The sequence below is a fragment of the Eschscholzia californica genome, unplaced genomic scaffold (assembly GCF_041429995.1).
Source record: "Eschscholzia californica isolate CP2 unplaced genomic scaffold, dmEscCali1.0.p SCAF_3, whole genome shotgun sequence".
NCBI classification, from domain to species: Eukaryota; Viridiplantae; Streptophyta; class Magnoliopsida; order Ranunculales; family Papaveraceae; genus Eschscholzia; species Eschscholzia californica.
In genome coordinates this window covers 36,361,407-36,371,495 of record NW_028238420.1, presented here as the reverse complement: position 1 = coordinate 36,371,495, position 10,089 = coordinate 36,361,407, and the positions used below count along the sequence as shown (strand labels likewise).

At 38.1% G+C, this 10,089-nt stretch overlaps 1 long non-coding RNA gene across 1 annotated transcript; it reads left to right on the top strand.

Annotated features, from left to right (window-relative positions):
• Positions 1-219: 219 nt before the first annotated feature.
• LOC147549905 (uncharacterized) lies at positions 220-6,428 on the top strand. The gene is made up of 2 exons (XR_015237893.1): positions 220-421; positions 5,438-6,428. It is a non-coding gene; the product is annotated as an uncharacterized LOC147549905 (long non-coding RNA).
• Positions 6,429-10,089: the final 3,661 nt, after the last annotated feature.

Below are 10,089 nucleotides of genomic sequence, written 5' to 3'. Positions count from 1 at the left end.
CCTTCGATACTCCTGCTTGAGTTAAGTAATCCACAGGGTACACGTGCATATCAACTAGAATCCAACGACCATTGAACCACGATTTAATTTCTCCCGTAGCCGCAAAGCACGTGATCATTTCGCTGGCCAGTTTTGAAGAAATCACGTGTTGGGTCTCGGTTATTCCTATCCCAATTACTTTGGAGCTACTAAATCTAATTTAAGCATATCTTTAGAGATCTTTCCCTTCTCTTATTCTCAAACCCAAAAGGAAACCAAGAGAGTGATAGAAAGATGGGAACAGAGAAAGGGAAAGAGATGAGCTGTCAAGATCTTCTCGGTTAATAGAGAAGGAAACGAATCTAAAACCGAGAAGGAAATAGAAAGGAAGGAAGGATATGGATATAGTTGAAGATGGGTTTGAAATCAACAGCATAGAGATGTTGGAGATTAGAGGTATAGATACTTCAATACACTCAAATAAACTCAAAAGATTCACATCAACATACTTTCATATAATAAAGCTTCTTTAGATCTACACAATCTCATAAAACAAGAGACACAAAGTTTTGTCACAATATTAAACTAGATATTGAAATTAGTTCTTACCTTAATCACAATATTCATACTAGATCTATGTCTTCTTCTACAAGTTTCTTGTATACTATTCTCCTTTTACTTTCTCTCTCTAGATTGTTCTTGAACTTGACTAAGAAAAGAACTCTCTACACCCTTTTAATTAATTTCATGAGGCTTTTACTTTTTTACCCCTTCTAGTTTGGTAAACCATTTACTCAAACCCACACTTTTATATTGGGCCCAAACCCAAATTTGGTTTAAAAGCCCCCTTTTCAACATCCCCCCTTAAACCAAATTTCCATAGCTTCTCATACCTAACATCCACTTCAATCTCTCAAAGACATCATGCTTCAAGGGCTTCGTAAATATATCCGCTATTTGATCTTGAGACTTGCAATACATCACTTCAATATCACCTTCCTTAACATGTTCACGAATAAAATGGTAGCGTGTATCAATGTGCTTGCTTCTTTCATGACAAACGGGATTCTTGGCTAAAGCAATAGCCGATTTGTTATCAAGGAACACTTCGGTTGGACCAACTTGAGGGCATTGAAGATGCTTCAACATATTTCTTAACCAAATTGCATGACAAACCATAGAGCTAGCGGCTACATATTCCGCCTCACAAGTAGATAAAGTCACAATGGGTTGTTTTTTAGAAGACCAAGTAAATGCCGTGTAACCCATAAAAAATACAAACCCCGATGTACTCTTTCTTTCATCTAAGTCTCTACCCCAATCACTATCGGAATAACCGATAAGCTTAAAATCTTGTTCACAAGAGAAAAATAAACCATCATTTAGCGTACCTTTAATATATCGAAGGAGCCTCTTTGCAACATTAAGATGAGATTCATCCGGTGTCTCCATGTACCTACTCACTAGCCCAACTCCATAAAGAATATCCGGTCTTGTACATGTAAGATAACGTAGACTTCCTATCAAACTTTTGAAATATGTAGGATCGACATCACTTCTTCTTGAGCATTTTCTCAACTCCACTCCACTTTCAAGAGGGGTGTTTACCGGATTACATGACTCCATTTTAAACCTTCTAAGAACTTCCTTAGCATATCCACTTTGAGAAATAAATATGCCATTTTCCATTTGCTTCACTTCAATACCAAGGAAATGACCCATCAACCCAATATCGGTCATATCAAATTCCTTAATCATGCTCTTCTTGAACTCATCAAATAGTCTTGAATCATTACCGGTGAATATCAAATCATCAACATAGAGACAAACAAATAACATACCTCCACCTTCTTTCACTTTCATATATAAAGTGTGCTCATGAGGACACTTTTCAAATCCATTTTCTTGAAAATACTTATCAATTCTTGCATTCCATGCACGTGGAGCTTGCTTAACCCATAAAGGGCCTTCTTCAACTTATAAACTTTATCTTCTTTGCCCTTTCTAATATACCCTAAAGGTTGTTCAACATATATCTCCTCCTCAAGGATACCATTCAAGAATGCCGACTTGACATCAAGTTGATAAATTTTCCATGAATATTGAGCCGCTATAGAGATTAACAATCTAATTGTTTCCATACGAGCAACGGGAGCAAATACCTCACTATAATCAATGCCGGCTCTTTGCTTGTAACCTTTAGCTACAAGTCTTGCTTTGTATCTTTGGACTTCTCCACTTGCATTCTTCTTTGTCTTATACACCCACTTCACACCAATAGGTTTGTATCCTTTTGGCAAATTTGTCAACTCCCAAGTATCATTTTTTTCAATTGCATTAATTTCTTCATTCATAGCATTTTCCCATTTTTCTTCTTGGATGGCTTCTTCATAACTAATAGGATCACAATCCATGAGAAAACAACACAAGTTTAATTCTTCTTCATTATCCACAACTTCATATATCTCTCTCAAACTTCTTGTTTTCATTGGCCCTTCATTAGAACTTCCCCCCGATGATGAGGATGATGGAGATGAGGACGATGGTGTTTGTGGGTCTCTTTGAAATTCTCTTGGTGGCACATCTTCTTCTTCTTCTCCTTCAAGTCTAAGTTCAACTTGAACAATTTCTTTTCCTTTCCATTCCCATGCCAAATCTTCTTCAAATACCACATCCCTACTAAATAGAACTTTATTGACAATTGGATTAAACAACTTGTAACATTTCATTTGCTCATTATACCCAAGAAAGATACATTTCTCACCTTTGTCATCAAGTTTTGTTCTTCTTGCTTCCGGTATCTTTGCATAAGCAATACATCCAAATATCTTTAAATGAGATACACTAGGCTTGTAATAACCCCATGCCTCTTGTGGGGTCTTCATATAGACACTTTTAGTGGGACATCTATTTAACAAGTATACGGCACATGCAACGGCTTCACCCCAAAATTCTCTAGGCAAACTTTTTTCTTTTAACATGCTTCTTGCCATGTCTAATATGGTGCGATTTTTCCTTTCGGCAACTCCATTTAGTTGTGGTGTGTATGACGGAGTAAGTTCATGAATAATCCCATGTTCTCTACAAAACATATCAAATGCTCTTGAGGTGTATTCTCCACCTCTATCGGACCTTAGTTTCTTTATCATAAAACCACTTTGTTTCTCAACCATGTTCTTGAACTCTTTGAATGCCTCAAATACTTCGGATTTATTTTTTAAGAAATAAACCCATGTTTTTCTACTAAAATCATCAATAAAAGTGAGAAAGTAATTGTTACCTCCATTTGTCATTGGCTTCAATGGACCACAAACATCGGTATGCACAAGCTCCAATATATTAGATGCTCTCCACCTCCCTTCTTTAGAAAAACTTGTGCGATGATGCTTGCCAAAGATACACCCTTCACACACTTTGTTTGGGTGATCAATACATGGTAAACCCCTTACCATATTCTTGTTTGCCAAGGTCTTCATCCCATCAAAGTTTAGATGCCCAAGTCTCAAGTGCCACAACCAAGATTCATCTTTCACAATAGAGTTTAAGCATTTTGCATCACCATGTTGAATGTTCAAGGGAAATAATCTATTCTTTGCCATCTTTACCTTAGCAATTAGAGTTCCACTTCTATCTCTTAATGTGAGATGAAGATCCTTCAATCTTATATCATAACCTTTTTCTAAAAGTTGTCCCAAACTCAAAATATTATTTTTCATTGCGGGAACATAATAGACATCGGAAATATAGTTATGTTTTCCATTTTTTAGTTGAATGAGGATATTACCTTTCCCTAGCACCGGTATCTTTGAGGAGTCACCGAACTTTACACACCCTTTCACACTTTCATTCACTTCAACAAACAATTCTCTTTTTCCACAAATATGATTACTTGCACCGGTGTCGAAATACCAAGTGTTTGTTTGTGATTCGTCAAAACCATCACAAGAAAATAACAATGTAGGATCAACATTAATTTCTACTTCATCTTCAACAAGGTTTGATTCTTCCTTAACTTGATTTTTATACCAACATTCATTACTATAATGCCCGAGCTTGTGACAATTATAACATTCAATATCCCTTTTGTCTCTACCTTGGCTATTATAAGCTCTAGTAAAGTTTCCTCTACCTCTTCCTCTTGGTTCATTTGTTCTTCCTCTATTAAAAAAATTTCTTCCTCTTTGGTTTCCAAAGCCTCTTCTACCATTATCATAACCTCTACCATAACTCTCATAGCCTCTTTCTTTTTGGGGTGTATATTGTTTTTCTTCTAAAGTGAGTTTTGCTTGAAGTACTTGATCAACCGAACAATTTGAAGAGGTTGCGACATTTCTATTCACCCTTTGCTCATGGATTTGCAATGTTCCCATCAATTCATCTACCGTCATAGATTCCAAATCTTTTGATTCTTCAACGACAATAACCACATTATCAAATTTAGGTGTCAAAGACCGTAAAATCTTCTCCATCACCCGAACATCATCACATTTTTCACCACACCTTTTCATTTCGTTAACATTAGACAATACTCTTGAAACATAATCGGAGACAAGTTCTCCTTCATTCATACTCAATCTTTCAAATTCACCACGCAAAATTTGGAGACGAACCTTTACCACTTTATCAACTCCTCTAAATGAATTCTTGAGAATATTCCAAGCCTCTTTTGATGATTTTGCTTCGGACACTTTTTCAAATGTAGGACTATCAATTCCTTGATAGATAAGAAATAAGGCTTTTTTATCCATCTTTCTTGAGTCTTTAAGAACACACTTTTGTACATCATTCATAAAACTCTCTTCTTCTTGAGTTGGTTCTACATAACCATTTTGAACAATATCCCACAAATCTTGAGATCCCAATAATACACTCATTTGAATACACCAATGTTCATAGTTCTCTTTAGTTAACCTAGGTATTTGAGGTTGTATCATATTTGACATTTTCTTAAAAGATCCCCAAAAATTTCACAAACCCTAGATCTCAAAAAAAAGTTGAAAAAGCTTGAATTGATAAACTAATATGGCTCCGATACCAATTTGTTGGAGATTAGAGGTATAGATACTTCAATACACTCAAATAAACTCAAAAGATTCACATCAACATACTTTCATATAATAAAGCTTCTTTAGATCTACACAATCTCATAAAACAAGAGACACAAAGTTTTGTCACAATATTAAACTAGATATTGAAATTAGTTCTTACCTTAAACACAATATTCATACTAGATCTATGTCTTCTTCTACAAGTTTCTTGTATACTATTCTCCTTTTACTTTCTCTCTCTAGATTGTTCTTGAACTTGACTAAGAAAAGAACTCTCTACACCCTTTTAATTAATTTCATGAGGCTTTTACTTTTTTACCCCTTCTAGTTTGGTAAACCATTTACTCAAACCCACACTTTTATATTGGGCCCAAACCCAAATTTGGTTTAAAAGCCCCCTTTTCAACAAGAGAGAGAGAGATATCTTCTCTCTATCATTCTCGGTTGTTCTAGTAGAGAGAGAGAGTCATTGAAGATTTCTTGAAACATTAAAATCCAGAGAGAAAATATGGATTGAGCTGAAGATATTTGGAGAGAGTGCTCTCTGATTCGAAAATTTCTAGAGAGAGATATATTCTCTTTATCTTCTCTGGTTCTTTAAATGAAACAGAATCAAGAGATGATTTAGAAGATAATATAAAGAGATATGAGATATTTCTTCTTCCCTTTTTCATCTACTAGAAAATAAAGACAACAAAGAAGAAGACTTTGAAGATTTTCCCCCTCAACAGGAGAGAAAGAGAGAAAAATATCTTCTCTCTCTACAATCTTAACAGAGATGGAGATTGAGAAATATTTTCTCAATATAATAGAGATTGAAATATTTCGAGAGAGAAATTTTACAGTGGACAGGATTTTTGATAGTGATAATGGTGGCTGAATATCTTAGAAATCAGAGAAAGTTTCTGAAGTTGAAAGAGAGTTGAAGATATTTCTTTTCATCTATAAAACAGAGGTTGGAACAACTAGACTCTTATCTCATCTTTGGGGTCAAAAAGCTCAAGAAAACAGAAATATTAGAGAGGGAGTGAGCTTGGAATATAACCGAACAAAGAGAAACAGAGAAACCATTATCATCTTCATCTTCTTCTTTTGTTCTCTTTTCTTTGTTATTCTTTTTGTGAGAGATAGAAAAACAGTATAGAGAGAGATTCAAAGAGAGAGAGATATGTATTTTAGTGAGAGAAAGAAAACAGAATAGAGATTGAGACTGAAATTAAGAGAGATATATGTGAATCACCATGATCTTCTACTGCTTTCTTTATTTTTGTGAGAGAAATAATAGAAACAGAGAGTGAGGGAAATTGAGAAAGAGTGATTTGTAGAGTGAGAAAGAGAGAAGAATCAGAGAACAAAGATTGACATTTGATTTTTAGTTTTTTATCTATCTTCTTTTCTTCCTCTTCTTCTTGTTGTTATGGTTCCTGTTGAGAAAGAGAGAGATTGAAAAGAAAAAGAAGAAGTGAGAAAACAGTAGAAAAAGAAAGAGAGAAAAAGAGTTAAAGAAGACGGGAAAATAATTTTCCCCCAAGGAATTAATTTCCGGGAAGATGAGAAAACTTCTCTCTTAGGGCACGTTTGGTTGTCCGAGTGGAAAATCAGCAGGAAAAACAATTTCCAATGAGAAAGTTATGTTTTCCTTCCCTCTTTATCTCTTATTTTCATACTTGCTAATGTTATCTTGTTTCCCATGAGTGACTAATTCTTTTATCTAGGGTCTTAGATGAAGTTCTACATGAGAAATTTTATCGATATGATTTATTAATATTTTTATTGTTTTTCACGATAAAATCTTCCGGATTTTTGGACCATTCATGGACCAAAAGTCTGAGTTATATAAAGAATTTGTTAATTAATTAAATCATAATGAATCATTGTTAGAATTATTATAAGGACGGATTCGACAACCTTAGGCTTCTCTCCCATTTCACCTCTCCCGATTTGAGTTCCTTGTATCATATGTTTATTTTCATTTCCGTTATTTTATTTTAATATTTCATTCATTTTAAAACCAAAATCAAAACATTTGAAAAACCTTATTACTTCCCAGTCTTAGAATAGGTTTCACTTAGTCCCTGAGGAACGAACCGGTCTTACCGGAAATTATTACAACTTGACACCCGTGCACTTGCGGGTGTAGACCTATTTAGGAAACTTTCTAGGCCCATCAGTAGGCTTGGATAGATGATCATTTTAATCTTGGTTTATCCGTTCCCGACCATTCATATGTTGCTAGCCCTAACATTCCCCGTATGCATAAATGGGAGGAGCACATTATGAAAGGAACCCAAAAGAGTGCATTATACAACTTCCGGGAGCAGTTAGACGATCTAACGGAGAGAGATGTAAGTATATTTAAATCTTCTTTTATTTTATTTTCCTTTTTTGTTCATATCTTTCATATTTATATGTATCATGTAGGTGATTTGGGATCCATATCGGCCCATGGAGTCCGTAGATGTAATAGATACAACCGAGTACTCATACTACACGGGATGTCTTGTAGTTAACGACATCGCCGAGTCGTATAACCCAGATAGGGCTTTAAGGCAATTGGGGTTGGTTCAGACAATTCCTAAGGCGCCGATTAGACCGAAGAAGGTATTGAAGAAAGGTGAAGTAAAAAATTACGGTAATACTACTTGGTATTGGAAGCGTTGGGAGGATCACCTACTCCACCCCGAAGATAGATCAAGAATTTGTCACCTGGCTCAATGGGAATCTGTACCTAATTATTTAGAGTGGTTCACCAAAGTCTCGCACCCCAGGGTCCAAAATACTCGTTTTCGAAAATCTGGTGAAAAACAATACTTGGGATCAGTGACATACTTTGTAAGTTTTTTACCAAATGTTCTTATATTATCTTCTTCGACTATCATGAGTTTGATTTTTTCCATGTGTGTCTGTTTTCAGTTGGATGGAGCGAAGAGGTGCCTTGCGGCACTAAATCGGACCGACTATACAACAGTTCGTGAAACTTTAGAGATGGTCATCGCTCAACAACCGCTTCCGATATTCCAACATCCTCTCAAGCTGAACCCTCTCAAGCTGAACTCTCTCATCCTTCCCAGCTAGTGGACGGACCTAGAAGGAAACCCGCTGTAAAAAAGAGGCCAAGAAAAAATGCATGACAACGGGTGGATATGGAAAAAAACATTTTGGATATTGAATCCTTTTGAATGTTATGAATCTTTTTTGAATGTTATGAAACTTTTTGGATATTATTAATGTAGATGTGATTAACTTGTTCGGTTCGTTTTGGATATTATTAATGTGGAATGTGATAAACTTTTTGGGTTCGTGTAAATGTTCATGTTTATAAAACTATTTGAATTTGAGTTGATAACAAGAAGGGAAAAAACAGTACTCTGCTCGGAGAGGACGGTCCGTCCAGTGAGACAAGGTCCCGGAGGTCGTCCAGTCCGAACATAAACCCGGGGCTAAAATTTAGTCCCGTGTTAACCCATCCGTCCTCAAACGGACAGGACAGTCCGTCCAGTGAGACAAGGTCCCGGAGGTCGTCGCAGTCCGAACTTAAACCCGGGGCTAAAATTTAGTCCCGGGTTAACCCATCCGTCCTCAAACGGACAGGACAGTCTGTCCAGTGAGACAAGGTCCCGGAGGTCGTCCAGTCCGAACATAAACCCGGGGCTAAAATTTAGTCCCAGGTTAACCCATCCGTCCTCAAACGGACAGGACAGTCCGTCCAGTGAGACAAGGTCCCGGAGGTCGTCGCAGTCCGAACTTAAACCCAGGGCTAAAATTTAGTCCCGGGTTAACCCATCCGTCCTCAAACGGACAGGACAGTCCGTCCAGTGAGACAAAGTCCCGGAGGTCGTCCAGTCCGAACATAAACCCGGGGCTAAAATTTAGTCCCGGGTTAACCCATCCGTCCTCAAACGGTCAGGACAGTCCGTCCAGTGAGACAAGGTCCCGGAGGTCGTCGCAGTCCGAACTTAAACCCGGGGCTAAATTTAGTCCCGGGTTAACCCATCCGTCCTCAAACGGACAGGACAGTCTGTCCAGTGAGACAAGGTCCCGGAGGTCGTCCAGTCCGAACATAAACCCGGGGCTAAAATTTAGTCCCGGGTTAACCCATCTGTCCTCAAACGGACAGGACAGTCCGTCCAGTGAGACAAGGTCCCGGAGGTCGTCGCAGTCCGAACTTAAACCCGGGGATAAAATTTAGTCCCGGGTTAACCCATCCGTCCTCAAACGGACAGGACAGTCCGTCCAGTGAGACAAGGTCCCGGAGGTGGTCGCAGTCCGAACTTAAACCCGGGGCTAAAATTTAGTACCGGGTTAACCCATCTGTCCTCAAACGGACAGGACAGTCCGTCCAGTGAGACAAGGTCCCGGAGGTCGTCCAGTCCGAACATAAACCCGGGGCTAAAATTTAGTCCCGGGTTTACCCATCCGTCCTCAAACGGACAGGACAGTCCGCCCAATGAGACAAGATCCCGGAGGTCGTCGCCGTCCGAACTTAAACCGGGGGCTAAAATTTAGTCCCGGGTTAACCCATCCGTCCTCAAACGGACAAGACAGTCCGTCCAGTGAGACAAGGTCCCGGAGGTCGTCCAGTCCGAACATAAACCCGGGGCTAAAATTTAGTCCCGGGTTAACCCATCCGTCCTCAAACGGACAGGACAGTCCGTCCAGTGAGACAAGGTCCCGGAGGTCGTCGCAGTCCGAACTTAAACCCGGGGCTAAAATTTAGTCCCGGGTTAACCCATCCGTCCTCAAACGGACAGGACAGTTCGTCCAGTGAGACAAGGTCCCGGAGGTCGTCGCAGTCCGAACTTAAACCCGGGGCTAAAATTTAGTCCCGGGTTAACCCATCCGTCCTCAAACGGACTGGACAGTCCGTCCAGTAAGTTTTTCTCTTTTCTCTCTTCTCTCTCTCTCTCTCTCTCTCTCTGTTAGTTATATCAAAAATTACTTTAAATTACTCTAATATAATTAAAATTAAACCTCAAAACAATATTACTTTAAGTTACTCTAATATAATCTCAAAAATTTCTAATTAAAAAATTTTACTTCAAAACAATCTCATATATCTTTT